Source organism: Felis catus, chromosome A2 (genome assembly GCF_018350175.1).
Source record: "Felis catus isolate Fca126 chromosome A2, F.catus_Fca126_mat1.0, whole genome shotgun sequence".
NCBI lineage: Eukaryota > Metazoa > Chordata > Mammalia > Carnivora > Felidae > Felis > Felis catus.
In genome coordinates this window covers 82,610,823-82,638,643 of record NC_058369.1, presented here as the reverse complement: position 1 = coordinate 82,638,643, position 27,821 = coordinate 82,610,823, and the positions used below count along the sequence as shown (strand labels likewise).

At 41.4% G+C, this 27,821-nt stretch overlaps 1 long non-coding RNA gene across 2 annotated transcripts in view; it reads right to left on the bottom strand.

Moving 5' to 3' along the window:
* The window catches only part of LOC109497440, a 41,643-nt gene extending 33,820 nt beyond the window's left edge, over positions 1-7,823 (bottom strand). The window contains exons 1-2 of one of the 2 annotated variants that reach the window (XR_006594839.1): positions 5,559-7,823; positions 369-516 (exon numbers count right to left, since the gene is read on the bottom strand). This is a non-coding gene — a long non-coding RNA (uncharacterized LOC109497440). The remainder of the gene's footprint in view (positions 1-368; positions 517-5,558) is intronic. The other variant, XR_002153637.3, reaches the window with a different exon arrangement.
* Between the last annotated feature and the right edge of the window lie 19,998 nt (positions 7,824-27,821).

Here is a 27,821-nt window from a genome sequence, read left to right as displayed (position 1 = left end):
TTAATTTTTTTAAAAATTAAACATGTGTCACTTTTAGAAAAGGGAAGAAGCTGACACCAAGTGTGAAATCAAGCACAAAAGTTAAGGCATTTGTAATAAATATGTGTCATTCATAAAATGAACGAATCTAAGAAGGCAAGCACAAGCTGAAAAAGCAAAAGACGTCTAAAACAATGTAGTTAACAAAACAGGTTGCACGTATTAATGATGCACAGCTAATTACTATTTTAAAAGAAAAAAAATACAAAAGTCATTAGAAGTAATTAGGACATTGGAAAGATTAGAAATCAGAGACCAAAGGGATTAGGACAGGGACAGAGCAGGACGACATTGAGAGGCAAGGCACCAGGCCTGGACAAGGGCCTTACCATGAATCAAATGGCTCCAAGGTCAGGCAGGAAATATGAAAAAATGAAGAGAGCCAGGTGGGGACTGGGCCAATGGACAAATGTGTCCCTCCTCTAAAGCTGTCACTTTTGTCAGGTCTAAGTCCACCGTAGAATAGCCTTTTGGTTTCTTAAGGAAAGAAAAAAAAATCAGCTATTTATTTACAATTTTGTGGTTTTTATAGTTTGACAAGTTTAATGCACATTTTTAAGAAACACTGAACCAGAAGACAAAACACTACCACAACAAGCCATCTGCAGACCCAGTCTGGCCCACAGCCCACCAATTTGCAGCCTCTTTCTTGGAAGAACGGCCAGACTGTCAGCAGAGAACCCCTCGCTTGCTTTTATCAGGGTCTGATTCACCTTCCAAGCAGTGGATCATACAGACCCCAGGGATGGAAAAGCGTGTGGCTCGTAAGTCCGTACGTGCCTGGAATAGCTTCAAATGTGTATTCAAAGCGTGAGGCCCTCCGCCAGAAACCTGATAGCTGTTCTTGCACTGGAGGTGGATTTGCTGTGAAGAAACTAGAGCTTGCAAGAGCCCTGAAGCCATTTGAAATTTTCTATTCTTTCTTGATGAGTTTGCCCCAAACTATGTAAGCTGGGGGCTATCCAAAGGTGAATCTGCCCTACCCTAGTGATATTACTCTTTTTCAGGTCAAACTCATGGCAAAATCAAATGACCTAATTGCTGAAGAATTTGGACTTAACAAAGATTCTTTTTCAGACAACCACAGTGCCAGACAGGATGCCTGTAAAATCACAAGAGTGCGTTCTGAGGCTAAGAATAGTAAGGGTCCTAAGTCTAATGATGAGTTCTGCATTGTGTCTAGTTCATTTGGGGCACCAATTAAATGTGTAAAGATTATGGTTATGATTATTGGTGGTAAAAGCTGGGTGGAAAGCATTTGAGTATAAACAACGGAGCAACATCGCAGAATTAAGCCGACCCCTTGCTGGGCATTTGGTGGCATATTTCACCTAAACAGCTCAGTTATCAGGGATTTCATAAAAACTTAAGTGTGTCCTGCCACTCAGGGGAGGGGAACTGGCGACCACACATGGGCATCATCTGTGTTTTCTAATAGCTTGGTGGGATCTTTGCTTCTGATGAAACTGCCTCTCCAAGAGTGATTTCATTTGGAAAAACCTGGCAATCTTGTGATGCAACAAAGTGACCTTTGACTTTCTTTCTTCAGTGGAAGGTAAATTTACTAAACCCTAACAAGGTGTATCTGTGTGAAGGGAAATTGAACCCCCTCTGTGGTTTCATCCCAGGTCAACTGCCTTCACGTGGAGAAGCACACATTCCTGGGATACAAAGAGACTTTTTAGGGGGTACGTAGGCAGGGACAGCTTAAATGAAATAAAGTTTCAGATATTCAACTTCTATTTTTATGCATTTCAAACCTGAGGATGGCCAGTTCCCCATTGCCACCTGCCCAGTGCAAGGACCCTTTGAATTAGAGAAGCAGGATGAGCCTGTCATCTGACCTGCCTTTCACTCTGGTACATTACCTAGGGGTGTAGAAACAAAGAGACAATTGGAGAAAGCAGCCCTCCTGAAGAAGAATCGAGAGATCAAAGTAGAGAGCCTCGGTAAGAAATATTCAAGTGGGCAATGGCTTCCTTCATCCAGAAGCCCTGGTAGGGTTCCTATCTAAAACTTAGCACTCAAAAAAACAAAAACAAAAACAAAAACAAAAACAAACTTAGCACTCACATTTATTTGAATTTTAAAATAAAGTCGGACTTTTTCTGATTAAACGTGTGATGGCTATTTGTCTGGCTTGACCACAATGACTGGCTTTGCCCCTTGGATTATGTGGCAGGTATTTTCCATAAATTAATGAGTTGAATATGCAAATGCAAGGTTTAAATAAACATCTATGACACATGCAAACAAGAGAACATACAGCCTTTGCAATAATTTGTGAAAAAATGTGGCTGTTAACTTTAAAATGAAATGGGATGTAGAATTTTATAAAATTATTTCAGGAGCTACATGTGCTAAAAGGGGCCCTCCTTAAGACAAACCTACTTAACTCTGTTTCACAAAAGTTTATAAATAGCGTGGAGTGTCTACTATATATAAAACACTACCGGTGAACAGAACACAGCCTCTATTCTCATGTTGCCTGTCATCTAGTTAGGAGACCAAGACTATTAACACAAGATGAAATGGGTGTGTGACATGGGAATGCTGGATCCAGTAGGATGTGGGAATAGTAGGAGGCAGAACTCATCCTGGATACGTGGCACTTTAGTTGGGTTTGAGGGTGGATAGGATTTCAAGAGGCAGATGCGGTGGAAGGGAGAGATCAACATGAGCAAAGTCAGAGTTAAGAAACTTTGAGATACGTTAGAGAAACCATGAACTGTTTATTTTGACCAAGACTGTGGTGTGTGTGTGTGTGTGTGTGTGTGTGTGTGTGTGTGTGTGTGTTTGAGAGAGAGAGAGAGAAACAGAGAGAGGAAGGGAGGGAGGAAGGGAAGAGATTAAACAGAGGTAGGTTCAAGCAGATAACAAATGCCATTAGGAACAGTGGGGAATTATTAAAGGTTTCTGGGCAGAGAAAAGATAAAACCAGCACCTGGCTATGGAAGGAGGTCCTGGCAGTCCTGTCCAGGGTGAAGCAGAAATGAGGGACACTGGCAGGCACTAATATCAGGTGAGAGATAAGAAGCCCTGAGCACCCAGAATGGAGGGGAGAGATAGGGCTCTAGAGGAGGGAGAACAAACAGACCTCAGAGTTATTGGATACAAAGTCAGGGACAGTCACAGGCTCCAAGCCTGAGTGAAAAAGAAAATGAGAGGAGGACTAGATCTAGAAGGGACATCATTACATTTTTTTGATATGTAAACTGTGAGGGGCTCTCAGGTCACCCAGATGGAAATACTCACCCAGCCAATAATCATAGACCAAAAAGGTGGACATGCTCCAAAGAGAATAAAGTTCAGATGAGAGACTGAGACTAGGATAAACATTTGGGGACCAACTCTGGGGAGTCCCTTGCTGGGACTGATTCCCAGAGATTCTGATGTAATTGGCTAGGATGGGACCATTTGGGAGGGAAAACGTCCTATGCATTATAAATACAGCCACATAACTGTCAGATGCAAAGAATGCCTTGTTACAGAAAGCAAGGATTCTGGGAAGATTTGACTTCTGTCTAAAGTCCAGGAGCCACTGGGAAAGATATGAATCAATTTATGCTTCCAGTCCTTAACAAGAGAATGAAAGTGAGCTGCAAGCCGTTCAGCTGCACAGAACATGGAGAAAATCACAGAAGAGATACTTCAAAACCAATAGTCCTGTATGCCACACTTTTCACATGTGAAAGATTAGCAGGGGTCATAGAACTCAGTGGCATACTTCCAATTACTTCTGTGTTATCTCTTATTAATAGGAATCCCTGGATTCTTGCTTCTTGATCTGGATTAGCAACTCTGAGATGCCCTTAGCTGTAACTCAAAGCAGGCTAATGTGGGCAAAGGAGCAGCTACAAGACAAAGAAGATAGGTAGATAGATAGGTAGATAATATATATAGATACACTCACACATGTACACACACATACAGACTTGCATATGAACACAGGCATCCACAGACATATACCCAGGACCTCCAATTTCAATATTTTTATTGTGACAAAATAACTTATACACCCCAAAATACATAAAAACCTATTAATAGCTTACTCAATTTTAAAGCAGGCACATGCTTAATCATCTCAAGGCTGAGAAAGAGTCAGGGACTCTGACTTGAGCCTGGCATACAGTAAATATTTGCTAAACATACACTTTTTTACTAGTGTTATTATTAATTCAGGGATATGTAAACATTTTCAGTGGTGTTCTGGGATTCTCATTCAATAGTTATTAGGTGTTAGCCATGTGCCAGGCACAGTGCAGAGGTCTGAGACTGTAACCAGGAACTAGGCAGGCACTACCCACCCCACAGAAAGCTTACAGTGTTTTAACCACCAGGAAGCTAAGCGTTTCACATGCAAAGTGCGAGGGGCTCTCAGGCCACCCAGAAGCAAATATTCCTCCAGCCAATAATCATAGACTAAAGATGGAGATACTCCATCAGACTGGCTTGATGTTACTTGAGCACCACTCTGGATAAAGGCTAGTTTCGTGTAATAAGAGCTACAAAGGAGCAGGGAAGGGGCCAGAGGCAGGTCCAGTGGGGGGCAGGGGTGGGAGGTGTGCTGGTTGAGAGGGGTGGCCTGGAAAATGGCTGCTGAGCTAAGAGTGTGAGTGGGCTCAGGTGTCAGATGGGAACAGTGGTGGCAGGAGCTGCACAGAGGAGTCTGAGTCTCAGGGAACAAGGTGACCAACTTGTCCCAGTTTGCCAAGGATGGTCCTGGTTTTAATTTTTTTTAAGTTTATTTATTTTGAGAGAGAGTGTGCGTGCATGTGTGTGTGAGCAGGGGAGGGGCAGAGAGAGAGAAAGGGAGAGAGAGAATCCCAAGCAGGCTCCACACTGTCAGCACAGAGCCCTATGAGGGGCTTGAACCCATGACCCGTGAAATCATGACCTGAGCCGAAATAGAGTCGGCCACTTAACTGACTGAGCCACCCAGGCACCTATGGTCCTGGTTTTAAAACTGTGAGTCAGTATCCAAGCAAACCCCTCAGGCCCAGCAAGCCAGGATGGAAGGTCATGTGGCCAGGGCTGACAAATCTGAGGGTCCTACAGGAGCCAGTCACATGAAGTACTGGGGAGGACAAGAACCGGCCAACAGGAGGCCAGAGAACCATGGAATCCAGAACTCCCAGGGCCTAATAGGCCTTAGTCAGTATTTGAGCCTCCATTCCAAAGGCAGCAGGAGGCTACTTTTGGGTTTTCACTGGGCAGAACAACCTGTTCCTGTACATAACATGCTGGTCTGGAGTGGAGACCACCCTGTGCTCCCTACTTCCTGCTCTCTCCCTTGACCTTTAATTCTCTGTCCCTTCCTTTCTATCCTCTGCAAGAGGTTTCACCCCCCCCCCCACCCCCACCCCCAGGCTGCTGACACTGAGCTCAGTCTTCTGGAACTTCTGTCTCAGGCAGATGATGCCAGCCTTTCTCGGAGGACTCAGGAGCCCTTGCCGGTGCATTTGCAAATCTGCCAAGAACTTTCCTGTATGATCAGTACACAGACTCACAACTCTTACCTTATAGGTCCTCCATTGTTTCCTCCATCATCAAAGTATGGACTGAAGATTCAGCTCATGTTTCTATAATTAATCCTCATGATGCCTAACAGAATAGGCACTCAGAATAGTTGCTGAAAATTGGATATATTTTTTAAAAATTGGCCTCATCTCTAAATCCAATATAGTTTATCTTGAATAAGAATGGCTGTCAACATAGTAACTGGCCCTGACTAGTCAAAATGGACAGTTTGCAATTTTTCTCACTTTTTTTGCTGCTGTTTCTACAAAATACTGATAGAATGGCTTGATGATGTTATTTGAGCACTACTTGGGATAAAGGCTAGCCTCTGCAACTCACCCACGTGATGTATTCAAAATAAGTTGATGTAACTATTTCCCCTTGACTTTCTCTTGCTCATGTTCAGGCCCAGACTCGTCCCAAAGCCAGCAGGGCTTGAGCACGACCTGGCTGTAGCTGTTATTTCTGGAAGGTAAGGTCAGGGCCAGAGCAACAATGATATGGCAGGCCTTCTTGTTCCAGCCATCCTTGCTCAAAATGCAGGGAGGGACTTTCCACTAATATCCTTGGCTAAACTCTAGCAAAATGTGTCCAGCTGGTCAGCATTCTTTAGATGAACTTGGCCTCCTCACTGTAAATGTTTGCTGGAAGCATGCAAAAGGCCCCTGTGGATTTTGGCCTTGTACTGGTCCAGACTCCCTCTGCCTCTCTGCTCCAATTCTAGCTCTTCACAATCACACACACACAAACACACACACCACCACCACCACCACCACCACCACCACCATCACCAATCCCATTTGACTACCTGCCAAGTCTCCTGTTATTCATGTCAAGCAACCTTTGAGTGACTGCACTTTCAGCTGAGCTGGTCCAGCCAACCTTGGCCCTTCAGCCTACACCAGGGCCCTGATACTCACCCACTGGCCCCTTGTTTAAGAGACTCTACCTGAGATCCCTATACTGACCCCTCAGGATTAAAGACCCTCTTGGTCTGCTCTCCACTAACCTTTCCTCCAGAAGGTGGTCGTTCACAACCATCCCAAACCTTATTTTTGCTCTCTGATTTTAATCTGAGCCAACAAATACAAAAACCAAGACCTTTTTTGTTCTGTTTTTTTTTTCCTTAACCATTGCTATTTTCAAGGAGCTAATGGTATGAGGGCTTGGTAGTGTTTTAAAGTAGAGTTAGGTAGGGATCTCTTAAAACATGAAGCAGTCATCTGGAACACACACACACACATATACCAAGGAGGGATGGGGACAGCTGGGGGTGATTTTGTTCTAAATTAGTTGGCCAAGATGTTTTCAAACAGAAGCAGTGAATTGTGTGAACCACTTCCAGAAGACCAGCTGCTGTCCAAAAAGGCACCTGTCACACAGGTAACAAGTCAGGAGTTGCTGACTGAAGAAGTAGATTTTCTTTATTTAGTGATTTGGAGACCCATGTTCCTTTTATTCTATGGTTCCACCATCTCCTAAAGCCTCGCTTCTGAAAAGTAGTCTGAGCATCAGCAGCACTGCCATCTCTAGGGGCCTGTTAGAAATGCAAGATCTCAGGCCCTGCTATAGATCTACTCTACTAGCCCTGCATTTTCAGCAGATCCCCAGGTGTGGGTGAATCATGTACACAGAAGTTTGAGAAGCCCTTCTCTGGAACTTCAGAGCCCTCTGCACCAGAAAGCAAAAAGGGAAAGAGGGCATGGAGTGAATACAGCCTGTCCTTTGCTTAAAGTCTCAGCCTACAAATGACAAGTCACTCCAAATCCCATTCCATTGGTGAGACCTAGTCACATGGCCACAGCTGGACACAAGGGAAATATAGTTCCTGACTGGGCAGCTATCTGGCAGCTACCACTCCACATCATGGAATGGGAAAGATAGATACTGGTGGGCAAACAGACATCTCTGATGCTCATACCTCTTCAATGAGCAGGTGGCCAAAGGGGAAACACTACTTTGACAGCAGATACCGGGGCCTACATCAGGCCACGTACCACATGTATAGGCAGAGGAGAAGCAAACAGGTCTCTATTAAGGGAGAACTCATGATGGTGGGAGTTTCAAAAGTGAATATGTAGGCCCTCACAAGTGCAGAAGTCACAATGAAGGGACTGCAAAGAGGAGCAGTAACAAATAATGAGGAAATTAGCATTTAGTTAGCATGAGCTGTGTGCCCAGCACTTTTGCATATATTGTCCAGTTTTATCCTTACAGTAACATTGTATGTTCATAATCTCCCCACTTCTACAAAACTGCTCTTGTTAAGGCCACACTATCTTGAAAACAAAATATGGGTTGGTAGAGGGTGGGGGAGGTAAGGAGGGGATGGGCTACTTGGGTGATGGATACCAAGGAGGGCACTGGGTGTTGAACCCAAGTAATGAATCACTGAGTTCTACTCCTGAAACCAATATTTCACTGTATGTTAACTAAAGTTTAAATTAAAAAAAAAAGAAAAAGGAAGAAAAAAAAGGCACACTACTTCATTCCAAGACATACTGTAAAGGTAGGCAGCATGTCTCAACTTTGGCACAATTAATATTTTGGACTGGATAATTTTTTGTGGTGGGAGGCTGTCCTGTGCATTGTAGGATGCTTAGGAACATCCCTGACTTCTCCCCACCAATTATGACAAACAAAATTGTTTCCAGACACTGTCAAATACCCTGGGGCATGGTGGGACAGCCGGCAGGAACAAAATTGTCCCCACTTGAGAACCACTGAGCTACAATAATCAAAACAGTAAGGTATTGGCAAATGACAGACAAATAGATGAATGAAACAGACTAGAGAGTCCAACAATACATCCACACATATACAATCAATTAATTTTCAGCAAAGGCTCAATGGCAATTTAAAGGAGGCAGAATAGTCTTTTCAACAGTCACATGCAAAAAAATACTGTACTTTAAAGCATACTTCACACTGTATACAGAATTTAACTCAAAATGGATCATAGATCTAACTGTAAAATCTAAAAATTTAAAAGACATTTTAAAAATAGAAAAAAAAAGTCACAGATTGGTAGAAAATAGTTGTAAAACAAAAATTTCATAAAGGAGTTGTATACTGAATATATGTTTTTTAAAGTTTTTTTTTTTTTTAAGTTTATTTGAGAGAGAGAGTGTGCATGGGAGGGGCAGAGAGACGGAGAAAGAGTGAATCCCAAGCAGGTTCTGCACTGTCAGCTCGAGGAACCCAATGTGGGGCTTGAACCCATGAACCTGTGAGATCATGACCTGAGCCGAAATCAAGTCAGATGCTCAACTGAATGAGTCTCCCAGGTGTCCCTATTTATTTTTTTTTTATTATTGGATTTTCAGATTTAAAAAAATGTTTTTCTTTCTTTCTCTTTCTTTCTTTCTTTCTTTCTTTCTTTCTTTCTTTCTTTCTTTCTTTCTTTCTTTTGAGAGAGAGAGAAGGTGAGTGGGGAGTGCGAGGGAGAGAGAATCCCAAGAAGGCTTCTCCTTGTCAGTGCAGAGTCCAACAAGGGACTCAATCTCACAAATTGTAAGATCATGACCGGAGCCAAAATCAAGAGTTGGACACTTAACCAACTGAGCCACCCAGGCACCTCTATACTGAATATATATAGATTTTTAAGTCTGAAAATCCAGGGGTGCCTGGGTGGCTCAGTTGGTTGAGCATCCAACTCTTGATTTTGACTCAGGTCATGATCTCATGGTTGTGAGATCAAGCCCCACGTTGGGCTCTGCACTGACAGCAAGAAGCCTGCTTAGGATTCTCTCTCTCCCTCTCTCTGACCCTACCCCTGCTCGTGCTCTCTCTCTCTCAAAATAAATAAATAAATATATTTTTTTAAATGGATCATAGATCTAAATGTAAAATCTAAAACTTTAAGAGATACTTTAAAAAACAGACAAATAAAGAGTCACAGACTGATCAAAAATATTAGTAAAACAAAAATTTCATAAAGGAGTTACATACTGAATATATATTTTTAAAAGCATGAAAATCCAGTAGTAAAAAATAAATAATTCAATTTATAAAAGGCACATAATATTTGTAGACACTTCACAAAAGAAGATATACAGAAGGCAAATAATCATATAAAAATATTTGCAACATTATTAATCACTAGGGAAATGCAAATTATAACCTCAAAGAAATATCACTGCACACCTACTAAAATGACCAAAATTTTAAAATTGACATGCATTAATAGTGAGAATGCAAAATGATACAACATTCTGCAAAACAGTTTGGTAGTTTCTCATACAGTTAAAATACATTTGCCATATGACCCTGAAATCCCCCTCCGAGTCACCTACCCAAATGAAATGAAACCTATGTTCACATAAAAGTCTGTATGTGAATTTTTATAGTGACTTTATTCCTGTCTTCCAAATAAAACCAAAACTGGAAAACAACTCAACACCCTTCAACTTGTGAATGGATAAGCATATGGTGGTGAAATCCACACAATGGAATACTACTCAGCAATCAGCAATAAAGACCAAACTACTGTTACACACAGCAATGTCTGACACATGCTGCCAGGTCGACAAATCCAGGCTCAAAAGGCTACCTAATGTATGGTTCCATGTTTATGACTCTGGGGACAGAAAACTAAAGGGCCAAAAAAGAGGACAGTAGTGGTCAGAGGCTATGGGTGGGGGAGGTGTTGACCCCAAAGGGGACTTTTTGGGTAACGAAACTGACTGTGGTGACAGTTCCATGACTCTGTGCATTTGTCAAAATGCACAGGACTATACACTACAATGGGTGCATTCACTGATGTGAATTGTACCTCAAACAATTATATAGGAGTAAGATTTCTACTCAGACCTTTTATTTATTTATTTTTAAATGTTTTTATTTATTTTTGAGAGAGAGCGAGAGAGACAGTGCACGTGAGTTGGGAAGGGGCAGACAGAGAGGGGGACAGAGGATCCAAAGAGGTCTCTGGGCCAACGTGAGGTTCAAACTCACAAACCGTGAAATCACAACCTGAGCCAAAGTAAGATATTTAACCAACTGAGCCACCCAGGCACCCCTGTACTTAGACTTTCAGAAAAAAAAAAATTAATCACCTAAGAACTTGAATAAAATGCTATGATTACAAGAAAATCCAATCCAATCCTGTCATTCCCTGCTGAAACTTGGCACTCATCATCCCCTCACACACCTGACTTTATTTCCTTCTACCCTTCTCCTCTCTTCACAGGAACCACACTGGTTTCCTTGCTCTTCCTGAAACATTATCATTTTCTTTTGTTTGAATGCTTTGTCTTCTGATATCTGCTTGGCTTCCTTCCTCACTTCCTTCATGGCCCTTGTGCAATGTCACTTTATCACAGAGATCTTTCCTGATCTCTCTCTCTCTCTGTCTCTCTCTGTCTCTCTCAATATTCCCTCTCCCCCTTACTCTGCTCTATTTTTTCTCCATAACACTTCTCATGCATTTATTTTTATTTTCTGTTTGCATGCCCAAGAATGTAAATTTCATCTTTGTCTGCTTTTATCGCTTCAGTCTCCTAAGACAGATCCTGAAACACGGTGTTTCTAAACTCTGGTTGAATGAATGCATAAAGGGATGAATGGGTGCAGGGATGGAGAGAGGGACAGAGGGAGCCAGGGAGTGAGAAAGGAAGGGAGAGAGGAAGGAATGGGTGGAATGGGTGGTGGATTGGTTGGATATTGATTGATTAGATGCTCTCTCTTAGAGAATTTGAATACAAAACATGAAATGAGAGTGAGCAACCACTGTAACAGTAAAAACAGACACAAGAGGAACTGATTTACCAAAAAGATGAGACGCTAAATCAGAAGCCACAGCTACTTGCTTTTCTGAAGTACTGGTGAGTCACCAGAATAGCTGCATATGATAATAGCATGCATATGATAAACAAACATATCACAGTCTGAAACTGCAGTCTCCTTCACCTGAGTCTCCTCTTCTCTGTCTTCTTTACTTCCTTGAGTATCCCTACAACAAACCCCCTTAGACTAAGACACCCTGCATGTGTCACTCACTCCAAGATCCTAACTGGGGCGCCTGGGTGGCTCAGTCGGTTAAGCATCCAACTCTTGGTTTCGGCTCAAGTCATAATCTCATAGTTCATGAGTTCAAACCCCACAGAGTGCTATGCACTGACAGTGCAGAGCCTACTTAGGATTCTCTCTCTCTCCCTCTTTCTGCCCCTCCCCCACTCACACTGTCTCTGTCTCTCTCAAAATAAATAAATGAAGTTAAAAAAGAAAAAAAAAAGATCCTAACCACCCACCACTCATCCCACACTCTTTGTGGTAGATTAAGGCATCCATGGTTTTCCCTTCTAGAAAAAGGGTGCCCTATGCAGGTCTCCATGGGTAAGAGTCAGAAGAGTAAAGACACTCTTCTGCCGGCCTCAAAGCAGTGTGACAACAGAATTCTGTGCCCCGAGGACACCCCGACAGCAGCCCCTACACTGGAACGACTTGTCTCATCATGCCCTTTAACCTTGCTTTGATTGGACTTCCTCCAAACTTATCCTCCAAACTTTATCCTCCAAACTTTTATCCCCACCTCATTCTGACATTCCTTTGTCTTATCCTCTTCCCTGAAGCCCTTCCACCAGAGCCCCCTGAAAATCAGCAGCAAAATCTCCATAGCCATCACTTCTTCTCTGAACTTTACTGAATCATTGTGCTACCACTGGAACCTGACTTCTCCTTCAGATAGTGTTTCCCCTGGAGCCTCTCCAGTGGTAGCTGTTTTCTCTCCCATGTCTCTTGTTCCATGAGAATCTCTTTCCTGCATCTCATTGCCACTCTCAGCCCCTTCTCCATCCTCCTCCCTAAAATGCCTAGCCTTGAATCTCTTGTCATCTGACTCAACCATAGGGATCATCTCTTCTTTTCCAAAATACACATTCATTGCTATAAATTTCCCTTTAAATACTGCTTTTGCAGTACCACATAAGTTTTGAATTATATTTTCTTTTTCACTTACTTCAAAATATTTTTAAAAGTTCCTCTTGTGGCATCATCTTTGATCCATGTGTTATATAGAAGTGTGTTGTTTAACCTCCAAATATCTTGAGATTTTCCAGATATCCTTCTGCTATTGATTTCTAGCTCAATTCCATGTGGTCTGAAAATATGCTTTGTAAGATTTTTATTCTTTTGGATTTGTTAAGGTACGTTTTTGTGGTCCAGACTGTGTTCTGTCTTTGTTACGTTTTCCATGTAAGTGTGTAAAGAATGAGTATTCTGCTATAACTAGATGGAGTATTCTATCAATGTTAATTAGATACAGTTGGTTGATGGTGGTGTTCAGTTCAACTATGTTCTTAGTAATTTTCTCCTTGTTGGATCTGACCTCACTTAAATTCCATGGCCATTCACCATACTCCCTCCATTGCACCTTGCCCCTCTCTGTTTCTGTGCATTCCCTTACCTAAACCACAACCCTGGCTTAATCCAGCTCTCTGCATATACCTTTCCTGTCTCCACACATGCTGAGTATGGTTGGAGAAAAACACCCACGCCTACTGACTGATCTCTCTTAAAATTCATGACCTATAACCTCAAGTGGGCCTAGTATGTTGCTAAACCAAAAGACAAACATTCCTTGGTCCATTCTCAGGGACGGACCTATTTCCATTCCACTCTCATGAATGGCTGTTTCATACCTTCTCATTTCTCCTCAAATCACTAACACCTCCCCCCTAACCCTTACCCTCTGCAGATGGCCTCACTTCCTAGTTCACTGAGAAAGTAGAAATTCCCATTACCATATTTACACTTGTATTTGTGCCCATACACTCTATCTCCAGGCCTTTTATCACGAATTGCTTGTCTGTGCCAGTAGCAAATGCCTACCCCTTCACTTATATACTAGATCCTTCTTACTTACTCAATGGTCCAGCAACTCTCCTGCATCATCCATTTGTCCCTCTCTTTGATCCCCTTCATCAGCACATAGGCTGTTTCTTCTTAAAATAGCAGACATTTTACTCCTTGGAGCCCTGCATTTGATTTATCCTCTAGGACAGATGCTGTTCACCAAGATAGCCACGTGACTCCTTCTCCTTCCCAGGCCCTTACGTACATGATACTTCCCAGGGACACCTTCTATAGCCACCTGTCTAAAATTGCAAATCCCTATGGTGGACATAGCTTAGGGTGACTTCCAATGAGCCATGCCCTTGTAGAATCCCACTCCTAGTGGCTGAGGGCAGAACCTGTTACTTGCTTCTAACAAATAAAATGTAGCAAAGGTAAGGAGGTGTCACTTTCTTGACTATGTTATGTTATATGGCAAAGTGTTGGGCCCCATATTTATGTTACATTACATAAGACTCCATCTTAGCAGACTAGAGCAGGACCACTTCCTTACTGGCTTGAAGAAGTAAATTGCCATATTGTGAGAGGTATGCTAGAACTAAGAGACCTTGAGGATCTGAGGGCACCTCCAGTGGACAGCCATCAAAAAGCCAAGGTGGGGTACCAGTTGGTTAAGCATCCGACTTCAGCTCAGGTTATGATCTCACAGTTCATGGGTTCAAGCCCCGCATCGGGCTCTATGCTGACAGCTCAGAGCCTGGAGCCTGCTTCAGATTCTGTGTCTCCCACTCTCTCTACCCTTCCCCCATTCATGCTCTGTCTCTCTCTGTCTCTCTCTCAAAACTAAATAAACATTAAAAAGAAAATTTATACATATATATATATGTGTGTGTGTGTGTATATATATATATACATATATATATATATATAAAAAGCTGGGGCTCTTGGTCATATAACCATAAGGAACTAAATTCTGCCACAGCCTGAATGAGCCTGGATGAGGACTATTCTCCAGTTAATTCTCCACATGAGAATTCATCCCAGCTGTCACCTTACTGCAACCTCTCCAGACTATGAACCGAGGACCCAGTTAAGCCACGCCCAGACTCTGGGACCCCCAGAAACTAAGAGATAACCTGCTAAGTTGGCAGTAATTTGCTATGCAGAAGAACAGAAAACTAATACATCCCCAAACACCCTCTGTTACCCTATTCTGTTTATTCTTTTGTCGTAGCACTTACAGCCATTTAACATTTTCTACTTTACTTATTTACCTTGCTTATTGTCTGTGCTTCCCCCTCTACTCTTGAATATAAGTTCCACTGAGATAGGGATTTTTGTCAATTTTTTTCCTACTGTTACATTCTCAGTGGCTTGAACAATCTCAAAAAATTGAGTTGAATGAATAAATAAATGAATTAAATGTTAAGTCTTGTTACCTGGGCAGAGGAATTCATTAAGGTCACGTATATCTCAGAGAGGTAAGACGTGAGAGGAAAGGCATGTATTATTTTTAACATGTTATTATGGAAATTTCAAGCATTGGTTGCACGTGATATGTTCAAGTAACAGCTTCTTACTAGCCTGGCTTATTCCAGGGGTAAATTATACATTCTTAGAGCAGCATTCTTCAACCTTTTGACTTGACTCACGTTAAAAAATACATTTCATGATGCTCCTGGCTGGCTCAGTCAGTGGAGCATGTGACTCTTGATCTTGGGGTCATGAGTTTGAGCCCCAAGTTGGGTGTAGAGATTACTTAAAATTAAATTAAAGCAACACATTTCACATTATGTCTTAGTATACACATATACCCAAATAAATAACAGAAACAAAAGTTTCACAAAATAGTACTTACCCTTATACCATGCTCTGACGGTTCCCCAATCCACTTCATGCTGTTGTACTCCATTTTTAAAAAACTGGATAAAACCCACTGAAACCTTCCAGGCAGTTCTCCATGAAGACCAGTCCTCTGTGTGGTCAAGCATCTCCCAGGTTTGGACTGCAATGGGTTTGAAATAGTTCTTCCAGGTGAGTATGGTGAGGGCATCTTCTGTGCTGCCTGGAAAGCTGACCCATGTGCCTTAGCAGATAGGAGAGCTGAGGGACAGGGATGGCATTTTTCCTGTGGAACTGAAAATCAGTGTGCCTGAGTTGATACTGACCTCTCTCTGCCTGCAGCTGAGCCACAGGAATACCCCAGGGCTGATGCTCATCATGTTTGTATGAGTGTTCAAACATTTCAAAGACTCTACAAAATCTAAATAACTGTTACAACTAACCTTCCATCATGGTCATGTCTCAGATGTCTAAATGGTCCCCGAGTCACTGGCATTTGGTTCTTGAATTTGTGATTATAAAGTGGTTTTAAAATAATTAAAACATTAGCCATTTTACATGGTTCCAAATGGCATAACTCATGAAGCTAATGAAGCAAAAGCTCTTTTCATGTAGCATGAACTAATCCATGAGCCCAGAAAAGCTGATGTTGATGAAGTGCCATTAAATTATGGCATAAAATGCCACCTGTAGGTAAATATGGGTCTCATTTGCCTTTTTGTAAGTAGTTTTCTATTTATTTGGATATGAAATGAAGACCCAGCATGGGTAGATGATAAATATGCTGCCCCTTCAAGACCAACTTGGTTTTAAATGTATTAGTCCTTTTGTTTAAGTAGAAATTGTTCTAGAGAACATTTTTTAATCTTTTTTTTTTTTTTTGAATCTCTTCTTAAGTAGCTCAAGAGGGCAGCCAGAAGAAAGAAAATGCCCTTGATACTTTTTTCCTTTGCTGCCCTGTCCCTACCACTCTGCTTGAGGGTTAAGGCGCCAGGGTTAAGAAAGGGAAGGTGCTAGAAGACGAAGAATACACAGAGCTCAGGAGTAAATGAAGGCTTTCTAAAGGGTTTCTTTTTGGGTCCCCTCTCTTATTCTCCTGTAGGCTTTGCCCCTGTTTACTGTGATTCCTTCCCTAGGGTCAGATGGCCTCATCTCTCTTCACTTTGTCTCCATTAAAGCATTCCTGCCCTGTTTCTCACTCCTGTGGGATAATATTTAACTTTAATGGATTTCTCTGCTAAGGTAACACTTTCTGTCACCATAAGAATGCAACAGACAAATTCACAACGTGGGAAATTCTATAGAGCAAATTACCCAATTTTTCTACCATATGAATGTCATGGGGGCAGGTAGGAATAGGGGCATAAACTTGTGCTGGGAAGAAAGGAAGAGGAATTATTATAAGATAAAAGAGATAAGCAGGATGCCTGGATGCTCCCTTGGTTAAGTGTCTGACTCTGAATTTCAGCTCAGGTTATGATCTCACAGTTTGTGAGTTGGAGCATCGCATCGTACTGACAGCGCAAAGCCTGCTTGGTATTCTCTTCCTCTCTTTCTCTCTCTGCCCCTCCCCTGCGCGCTCTCTCTCTCTCTCTCTCTCTCTCTCTCTCTCTCTCTCTCTTTCTCTCTATCAAAAATAAATAAACAAACCTAAAAAAATAATTTTAAGATAAAAGAGATAAAAGACATTATGCATCAGGCTTAATTTTGTCTCAAAGTAGACACAAGAGTACAATAAATTTCCAACTGCCCCTCACCCAGCTTCAACACTCATCAATATTTTGTTCTTCTTGCTTCAGCTATTCACTTCGATTACTTGTTTGTTTGTTTATTTCGTGAAGGATTTTAAAGCAAAACCCAGAGTTCGTATTATTTCACCCATAAATACTTCAGTATGTATTTCTTCCAGAAATGCACTTTGGCAAGAAGTTTTCAGCCTTCCAACAGCGGCTCTGCTGGGAACACCCCATGACTCTAAATGACAATTTTCTCTAAGGACATTATTGACATTTATAAAAATATGTTGCTCTATACAAACCATCACAATAAAATTCCTTCTGGGTTTAGTTCAGGAGAAACTCCACAATTCCTCATCGGAACGCTGAAAACTCAGCACATGAGATCAAATTTTTATTTATACAAAACATGCTAGGAAACTTAAAGACAAATCTGTGGCCAATCATGGCATGTATCTACACTCTACAATATGAAATTTTGTATTAAAATCATTTCCAGCTCTAATACATCCCTCTCCTTGCTGTTCCTTGCTCTTTCTCATCTGCTTCAAATCTGCGTTACCTTGTTGTATTTGTAGATCTCTGCAAGCAGAGGTGAGCTGGTGAATGTCTCACAACTGGTTCTCTGGGGGGAAAATGCATATTTATAAACACAAATTTATTACAAATTTTGCTTCCATAAATGATGTCTAACCCTTATTGTACAAAAATCACATGGCTGTGCAGAATTTACAATAAAGAGTATTGTGTATTTTACCATTATTTGCTTATTATCCTTTAAGATGTGTAGACAATCAATGAAGCAGTAAATGAAACCTTGATTTATAGTGTTTGCCCATTTTCATGGTGTAAATACTCCCAGTACCGCCAATTTCAAGCTGCCAGCATGAGGGTGCTGAATGTGGATTTAGGAAGAGATGTGTGGTAGGGACACCATTATGTAGCATCGTCGTCATGCAGATACAATGGACATAAACAAACTCAACAGTATGAGGAGCAGTGACACAGAATTAGGAAGTGATGAATGTGAGTATTTATTTTATTTTTAATATAACTTATTTAATTTTAAGTTTCTGTATTTTAATTTTTAATAATGGCTGTGTTTAACTAGGGACTTGCAAGATCCCTAGAAATTTAACAATCAATTTCTCCTTAGCCAGTACAAGATGACTCCAGCATGCACCGTCTGTAAGCCAGCTAAAATAATTTTGAACTAGGTAGGTATGAAAAATGAGTAGATCAACACACTTGTAGGGATTCCTCTTAGGGCAGGATTATGGATTGCTATCATAAAATCCTTCTGTGATTAATCCAGGTCCTGGATTAATGACAACAAATATACTTTTTAAAGTATTGCTGAATTATTTATAAGAGCCATGGCATGGAAGTAATCTAAGTGTCCGTTGACAAATGGATGGATAGAGAAAATGTGGTAAATATAAATAATGGAATATTATTCAGCCATAGAAAAGAAGGAAATCTTGCCATCTGCAACAACATGGATGGATCTTGGAGGTTTTAAGTCAGAGAAAGACAAATACTGCATAATCTCACTTCTATGTGAAGTCTAAAAAAACCAAACTCATAGAAACAGAGACTGGGTTGGTGGTTGCCAACAGATGGGAGGGTACAGGATGAAGATAGCTGGAGGTAGTCAAAAGGTACAGACTTCCAGTTATAAAATAAGTAAGTTCTGGGGGACAAATGTACAGCTTGGTGACCATAGTCATCAATACTGTTTTGCATATTTGAACATTGCTAAGAGTATATCTTAAAAGTTCTCATCAGAGAGAAAAAAAAAATCTTTGTAACTATGTGAGGTGATGGATGTCAATTAAACTTAGTGTGACAAACATTCCATAATATAAACATATATCAAACCATTATGTTGTACACCTTAAACTTATGCAATGTTATATGTCAATTATATCTCAATAAAACAGGGTAGAAATAAAGTATTGCTGAGCTAAAATGAAAATATGGGAAGTCACTTGGATTCAAGGGGTAAAATACCCACAGCGAGCTAAAGCCAGGTCAGTAAACAGTCAATAGATAATAAAACCAAACATAACCCAGAATTTGAACTATCTCTATTCAAACTGTAGATGGAAAAAAGTTGAATAATATTTTCTCAGAATTTGCATCCTTAGGCCTTATTTTGCCCTGGTGTGGAGATCACATTTACATAACCCATGCTCTCAAGCTGTAGGATAAAAATTAAAACAAGTGGATCTGCTGGAGACAGTCACAGAGGTCACTCTGTGCTCTCCTTTCCCCCTTGAGCTGTTCCTGCCCGGTTCCCTCCTCCAGACTAGAACCCATGCAGCCATCACCTCCTGAGGCCGCAGGGACCCCTGCCTGGCTATTGGCACCCTGTCTCCTGGGCCTGCGCCCTCAGTCAGAGCAAGACCAAAAGCCAAGAACAAGCCAAGTGAAGGCTGCCTGGGACCTGGGGGAAAGGGGTACTATCCTGGAAGGCTTCCTGAAGGACCTGAAAGCAAAGGATGAAATCAGCTCTCCCTTGAGGCAGATTAGTATTTTCATTTGGCTAACATTCTCCTTTTCATAATGAGTATTTTCTTACTAATCGCATGTACATTTTTTTAAATGTGTATTTATGTTTTGAGAGAGAGAGACAGAGTGTGAACAGGGGGAGGGGCAGAGAGAGAGAGAGGGAGACATGTAATCTGAAGCAGGCTCCAGGCTGTAAGCTATCAGTACAGATACACAGGGCTCAAACCCACGAACCATGAGATCATGACCTGATACGAAGTTGGACACTTAACTGAGTGAGCCACCCAGGCTCCCCTTCTTACTAATCGCATGTAGTGCTCCTTCTCCCAACTCATGCTACTATGGCTGTGACCCTGCTTTTCTCTAGAACAATCTGTGGCTCCTCCGGGTGGGCACAATTACTCCAAAGCCTTCCAATCTTGCACAGGTGCACTTCCTTTCAGTCCTCTTTCACACCCCCTCCACCTGCTGCAAGGACCTCCTACAGATGGTTTCATCACTACCCCTTGAAATCCAACAGAGTATGGAGAAATGCTCAAAAAGTAGCTGGATCACCCAGCTTCCACTACCCCTCTCATTGCAAACCCACTCCCCTGAGCTATTTTTGCAGCTCACAGTATCCCCTCCCCTTTGAAAAACAAAACAAATGCAATATTAAGAGCTCCAGATTTTGTTTTTTCTTTTTCTTTCTTTTTTTTTTTTAATTTTTTTTAACGTTTATTTATTTTTGAGACAGGGAGAGACAGAGCATGAACAGGGGAGGGTCAGAGAGAGGGAGACACAGAATCTGAAGCAGGCTCCAGGCTCTGAGCTGTCAGCACAGAGCCCAATGCGGGGCTTATACCCACAAACCGGGAGATCATGACCTGAGTTGAAGTCAGATGCTTAACCGACTGAGCCACCCAGGCGCCCCTGTTTTTTATTTTTCTATTCTACTCTTCCTCCCCAAGCATCAATAACCTGCTTACATGGTTAAATACACAAAGCACACAAACTCTTAAAGCACAGGAGGGACTCACCCAAATGTGCTGTGTGTGTGTTCCTAGAAGACTGGTCTCTTCTCTTTCCTTATTCCCTCTCCCTCCCCTTAGGGACTGTAAAAGTAAAAAAAAAAAAAATTAAAACTAAGTGGTGCCATGTTAGTAGCATTATATAATGCCCAAACAGAAGCAAACACAATTCTCTGGAGGAACAAATTAAGCTCAAACAGAATCCCTCAGGTAGGGCACCTGGGTGGCTCAGTTGATTAAGCATCAGATTCTTGATTTTGGTTTTAGGTCATGATCTCACAGTTTGTGAATTTGAGCCTCAAAGGGGGGCCCCAGAACCTGTCTTGGATCCTGTCTTCCTCTCTCTTCCCCTCCCCCACAAGCAAGTGTTCTGTCTCTAAAAAAATAAATGTTAAAAAAAAAAAAAAAAAAAAGAATCCCTGAAGTAAAACTTACCAAATACAGACAGAAATAAGTCAACATGGTGGAAGTCAGGAATAACAATACACAAAAAATTTACATCCAGAAAAACCTCAGAGCTACTGGAAACAAAATTATGACACATGAAATGTTTATTTATTTATTTCAACATTTATTTATTTTTGAGAGAGAGAACAAGCAGGGAAGGGGCAGAGTGAGCAGGGTTTGAACTTGAGAACCGTAAGATCCTGACCTGAGCCGAAGTTGTACGCTTAACAGACTGAGCCACCTAGGCCCCCTGACATGTGAAATGTTTAAAGGAAAAGACAAAATCAGAAAAGGATGAAGAAATAGAGAACCAGGAAGATTTAAAAATGATTTATAAGAAAATGTTAGAAAGGAAAAATATTATTAAAACTGAAAATGAGGAGTGGGTTAAACAGAAGTTTAGAGGTACTGAAAAAAAGCAGCAGCAAACTGGAAGACCAGTCCAAGGGCATTACCCAAAATTAAGCACACAGAGTCACGGAAACAGAAAATCTCAAAGTAAAAAGAGACGAAAGATAGAGCAGGTTTAACTAATGGCCACTTGGAGCGGAGAGAGTAGAGAAGTGTAAAGACACAGAAGCTGAGAGTTCTGAAAAGTCATGGGGCATTAATACACAGATAAGAAGCACATAGATAAATAAAAAGAAATCCCCACTTGAGCATGTTGTAGTAACTCTACAACACAAGAAAGATAAAGATGATCCCCAAGGCCGGCACAGGAAACAGATAACTTGGTTACAAGCGATGGCAATTAGACCAATAGCCCACTGGCTACAGCTACACAGGAAGCCACAGAAGGGTGGGAAAATCTCTTTTGAGAGAAAATAAGAATCATGCACAGCACAGAATCAGTACAGAATCATGTATCTGGCAAAATGTCTTTTAGGAAGAGGGATGAAATTAAAAAAAAAAAAAAAATGAGAGACTTTCATCGATAGGACCCGCACTAAGGGAAGGGTACACTTCAGGAAAAAAGGCAGGTCTGAAAAAGGACTGTGAGTAAAGAAATTGGTAAACACGGAAGTAAAATGAACATTAACTGTATTAAAAAATAGCAATATCTAATCTTTAGGGTTAAAAAACCCTCAACAATAGCTTGAAAGTAAGGACAGGGGGATCTGAGTGAAAGAGGTCAAATGTCTTTACAACGACGTAAAACGAATTATGATATGATTAAATAGTAGCTTGATAAGTGAAGTATACATGTTGAAGTTTCGAGGACTAACAGTAAAAAAATGGAAATAGAGGGTATAACTTCCTAGACAGTTGGAATGGACAGTTGAGATGGAATAAGAAAAATAAGCGAGTTACAGCAATCCATTCCAAAGAAGGTAAGAAAGGTGAGAAAAAGGAGCTGTGTATTTCAATGGTGAAATTAAAGATAGACACCAGAAGGAAGGGACTGATTTGGGGCATCTGCAAAAGTATTCTTTCCCTTGACCCGTGCACAGGCACGCCTCCGCCCCCCACAAGCCTGGCTGTCTCCGAGCTCAGGAGCCTCCTGGCAGGTAAGTGGGCAGGGGGTGCCCAAGCTCTAGACACCCCTTCTGAGAGAAGATGGAGGTTCTGCCCTTTGGGTTCTAAATCCACAGCCTGTCAGGATCTCCTGAGCGACTCTGGCACAGCTGGATTCTCCCTCTCCCAGCTGTCTCCCCAAAGTCTTTGTTTAGGTGCAGTGCAGTAACAGGAAATGTCTGTTTACAGCTGGGGCTCCTGCGGCACAATTAGGGTGAGGTGGATGGGCCTGGACAGAGTCCAGTGCCCTGAGTGCTAATCCCTGCTGCACCCCTTGTAACTGTGTAAACTCAGGACATGGGATCATCTCTGCATTCATTTTCCTGGTCTGTGCAAATGAGGAGGTTGAACCAGACAATCGGCCGGGTCCTTTACAGCTCTCATAGCCCTTCATTATGTTCATCATTAAATATGCATCAGATACAATCAGTTGTAAGCTTGATTTTCTGACAATATTAAACTCTGCTCTTTGTGCATGGCCCTTATAACTTGATGCTTTATATAATGTGTTCATTTGCCTACAAAACACAACAGCAATACTCCCTCTTATAGCCTTGTGTTCAGTTTTTGCCTTTCTTAATATCACTTTTCTGGGACCTCAAGTAGGAAGATCTTTAAAAATTAAAAATAAAAAAGGTAAAAACAAAAAACAAACAAACCAGAAACCCTCAGTGACTCTGCCTCACTTTGATGTATCTCCTTTTGTCTTTTCTTATGTATTCAGGTGCATCACCCGTCCAGATGGCTCAGATCTTAAGTCCCTCACTCCAGGGACCTAATGGACCTTTATCTGCCTGGATATAGAAGCCAAGTCCTACTGACAGTGCACTATTAAGAGTTCCAAATGACCTTTCAGTAGCTAAATTAAATGGTCTTTGTCCACCATGATGCTACTTGATTTAAGTGATGCTTTTGATGTGATTAATCACAGAGTATTGCTTCACAGACTGTCCTCATTAAACTTTCAAGGTGCTAGACTCCAGTCTCTGGTGTGTTTAATCCTGTCCACACCTTTCCCTCAGACAGGTTTAGTGCTCATCATTCTCATGCAGAGGGCACCCCAAAGCCTAATACTCCCCGGTCCTTCTCCTTACTTATTACCTCCCACACTTCAAGTCATCCACCTGTTTCACTAGAACAACAGTTAAGGAAAGAAGCGGCCTCCTCCTTGACCCCCACCCCCCACTCCACCCCCTACCAGCCATCTTCCTTGTGTGTGGGTGTTGTGCTCCGATGGATGGCCCAGGTGCCTCACTATTCAGAGTCTGAGACTAGGATGCTAACCTCTCACCTCCACCACCCTGGTTTCTTTTCCAGATCTGTGAGAGAATTCTCTCTAACATCTTGGGGGTATTCACAGAATTCCCACCTCAGTCTGACCGCTGGCACCTTGTATGATCTCAATCAAACCATTCATGCGCTATGCACCCAGTGCCATTTGACCAGCCCTTGCCACTTGGCATTACTGTGGCAAGCCCATTTAATACTTGTAGTACTGCCAAGAGGTTTGATATTCAGCTGGTTGGCACCAGTAAGTCCTAATGAGTGATTTATAATATATATCCATTCTCATCGGTCTGTGCCTATGCCACACCAGCTGTGAAATGTATTAAATGTGACCTGGAGATAGATGCTACTCACGGTTTATAAATGAAATTGAGGCTCTGAGCTGTGTGGGGAGAGTGTTAGGCACATGGCACCTGTTCTAATGGTGCAGACTGCAACAGAAGTGAGGTGGTCCTGGAGCCAGAGGGGTTCGGCAACTTCTTGGTCATGGTTAAGACAATAGCTGTTCTCTTATGTGGTCCAGAAGGTTGCTCCTAGAAGCTTGACGTAGAGTCTATCTCTTCAAATTCTCCTAATTCTGTAAGTACTTCCCTCAATAAATGTGCATAAAGTAGCTTTGATGAATTCTGTTTTCTGCAACTGAGAACCCTAGCTAGCGGATGTGTTTCAGGTGTCAGAACTAAATTACAATCCAGCAATAAAGGACTGGCAGAAAAGATGGTGTAAAATATGGCTAGTAGCAGGATAAGGGAAAATTGGAGAGAATAATAAAGGGCACTAAAAATAAAATAACAGATCATAAGATATTTTGAAGTCATCAGGGAAAAGAGAGAGCCATATTTAAGATAATATTAATATTCTCTATTACATTGCATATATTACTATGTCAGGTTTAATTATCTGTCCTCCTTACTATAGTCACTTGGAAACATCATACCTATGCTCCCTTGAGAAGAGCACATAGTCTTGTTCAACTTGGTATCTAGAAACTCTGTCTTGTCCTCCTTAGGATCCCCCTGGGCCTAGAACTAGAGTGGCTACAATGTGGCCAGCACTTAATAAATACATTGAATGAATGAATGAATGAATGAATGAGTGAGTGACAAAATCCACCACAGTGCCACACACAGAGCAGTTACTGAGTGTGGCAGAGATGGAGGACGCATATGGACATCTCCTGTAAACTCCTAGAGAGCCCCAGTGGAGAAACATGTGTTTATTCCAGGAAAAAGTCTAGAGAGAGAATAAGCAATAATAAAGTCCTGAATGAAGGCCAGAAGTGGGAAGGAAATTGACCTGGTAAGGTCAGTAAATACACTGACAGGGAAGAAGATGGTCAGAGTAGGGAGGGATGTTTTCAAAATGTGGTCTTCAGATATCTCACACTACAATTAACTGGAAACTTATTTAACATAAAGATTCTTGTGCCCCACCTAAGACACACATAATCCCTTTTTAAGAGGCCACTCCCCCCTCAACACCCAAGCAGTTCTTAACCATACTAGTTTGAGAACCTGCATATTATTTGCTGCATGTGAAGATAATGTTTCAGCTATAGAGCTGGAAATGTCACCTCTGCCAACCACGAGAGGTGAGAGGAGGGCCAAAGCAATGCATTTGGAGCTTAGATATTGATCTCATCTCCCAGACACAGACCTCCAGGGACTTAAGGGAGAACAAAAGACAGAGTTAGCAGGAGGTATGTCAGTTATGTTGCTTTCAACTCCAAATATCAGAAAGCCCACCTCAAATTGTTCAATTAGCAAATGCATAGTCTCTACAAACTCAGAGTCCACAGGAGGGGCGCCTGGGTGGCTCAGTCGGTCGAGCGTAACTTTGGCTCAGGTCATGACCTTGCACTTTGTGAGTTTGAGTCCCACATGGAGCTTGCTGCTGTTAGTGCAGAGCCTGCTTCAGATCTTCTGTTCCAACCCCCTCTCTGTCCCTCCCCTACTCCTGTTTGCATGCACTCTCTCTCAAAAATAAAAGTAAAAATTAAAAAAAAAAAAAAAAAAAGGGTTAAGTGGCAGGATTGGTGTACACAAGGACTATCTCCAGATCCTCTCTGCTGCCATTCCCCCTAAGGGTATGGTCACTGATTTGGGTCATAGCCTCTAAGCCAAGAGCCTTGGAGACCCTCGGCAATCTCAAGTGGCACTGGGTGGCAAGCTTCCTTCATTTTAAACTTGAACACTGCTACTGCATCTTCATATGTAGGTTTTCCTTTTGGTTCCCAAGGTAAAGACATAGTTTCTAATTAGACTACACATCCCTTATTATTGCGTTTTAAGAATTAAGAATTTTAATCTGAATCCCAAACATAACCACCGTGACTCCAGCCCTCTTCTCCTCAAACCTCAATTTGGTTCATTAGATTGGCCTCTCTATTTGCAGAAACCAAGAAACCTTACTGAAAAAGAGGAATTAGAGCAAATTGAGTGTGGCATCAAATCCTGAAGTGATCCGGGTCCTACATGCAGTGTCTGCTAATTTCAAAATGAAGTCACTCTTTCAGGCAGGATCAGTATGATGGAGGGCTATCAATGAAGTGGGTTATTCTGCAGGGCACACACATGACTATTATTTAGAGGTCATTTCTTGGCTCTTACTGTGTATTTTGTAATGGAGACATAAATATATTTATCATTTATTTTGTAATTCAACAAATATGTACTGAGAAATGAAATCCAAAGCAAACAGAAGGAAGGAAATAATAAGGATTAGAACAGAAATTAATGGAATAGAGAATAGACATGCCATAGAGGACACCAATAAAACTAAAACTTGGTTCTATTGATAAGATCAACATAATTGACAGAGTTTTAACTAAGCTGATCTAGCAAAAAGAGAGAAAATTCCAATTACTAAAATCAGAATGAAAGAGAAATATTACTACGAACCTTACAGAAATGAAAAGGACTATAAAAGAATTCTATTTGCTTAGATGAAATGGATAAATTTCTACAAAGACAAAAACTGCTGAAATTGACTCAAAAAGAAATAGAAAATCTGAATAGATCTATAATAAGAAGAGATTAAATTAGAAATTTAAAAACTACCTACAAAGAAAGTCCTGACCCAGATGGCTTCACTGGTGACTTCTACCAAATATTTAAAGAATAGGGGGCGCCTGGGTGGCGCAGTCGGTTAAGCGTCCGACTTCAGCCAGGTCACGATCTCGCGGTCCGTGAGTTCGAGCCCCGCGTCAGGCTCTGGGCTGATGGCTCGGAGCCTGGAGCCTGTTTCCGATTCTGTGTCTCCCTCTCTCTCTGCCCCTCCCTCGTTCATGCTCTGTCTCTCTCTGTCCCAAAAATAAATAAACGTTGAAAAAAAAATTAAAAAAAAAAAAGAATAATTACAACCAATTCTTCACAAACTCCTACAAAACACAGAAGATGAAACAACTGTCAGCTATTCTATGAGACTGAAATCATACTAGACAAAAGTATCAAAACAAAACTACAGACTAATTTGTCTTATAGACTAATTTTGTACCAACAAAACTAGCAAATAGAATCTGCAATATATAGAAAGTATACCTCAGGGCTAAGTGAGATTTATCCCAAGAATGCAAGAGTATTTTAACATCTGAAAAACATCAATTACTGTAATATACCACATCAATAGAATAAAGGGGGAAAAACACATGATTAACTCAATAGATAGAAAAAAAAAAACATGAGAAAATACAAAACTGCTCAGGATAAAAACAACAACAACAACAACACTACAGGGGTGCCTGAGTGGCTCAGTTGATTAAGCATCCGACTTTGCTTCAGGTCATGATCTCACAGTTTGTGAGATCGGGCTCTGTGCTGACAGCTTGGAACCTGGAGCCTGCTTCAGACTCTGTGTCTCCCTCTCTCTGACTACCCCCCACCCCACACTCTGTTTCTCTCTCTCTCAAGAATAAATGAACATTAAAACATTAAAAAAATTAAAATAAAAAACCCACTACATTAAAAAAATCAACAAACTAGGAATGTAAGGAAACAACCTCAATTTAATAAAGGGCATCTATGAAAAAGAACACAACTATCCTCATATTAATGACAAAAAACTGAATGCTTTCCACCTAAGACCAAGTACAAAACAAAGATGTCTGCTTTTTGATGCA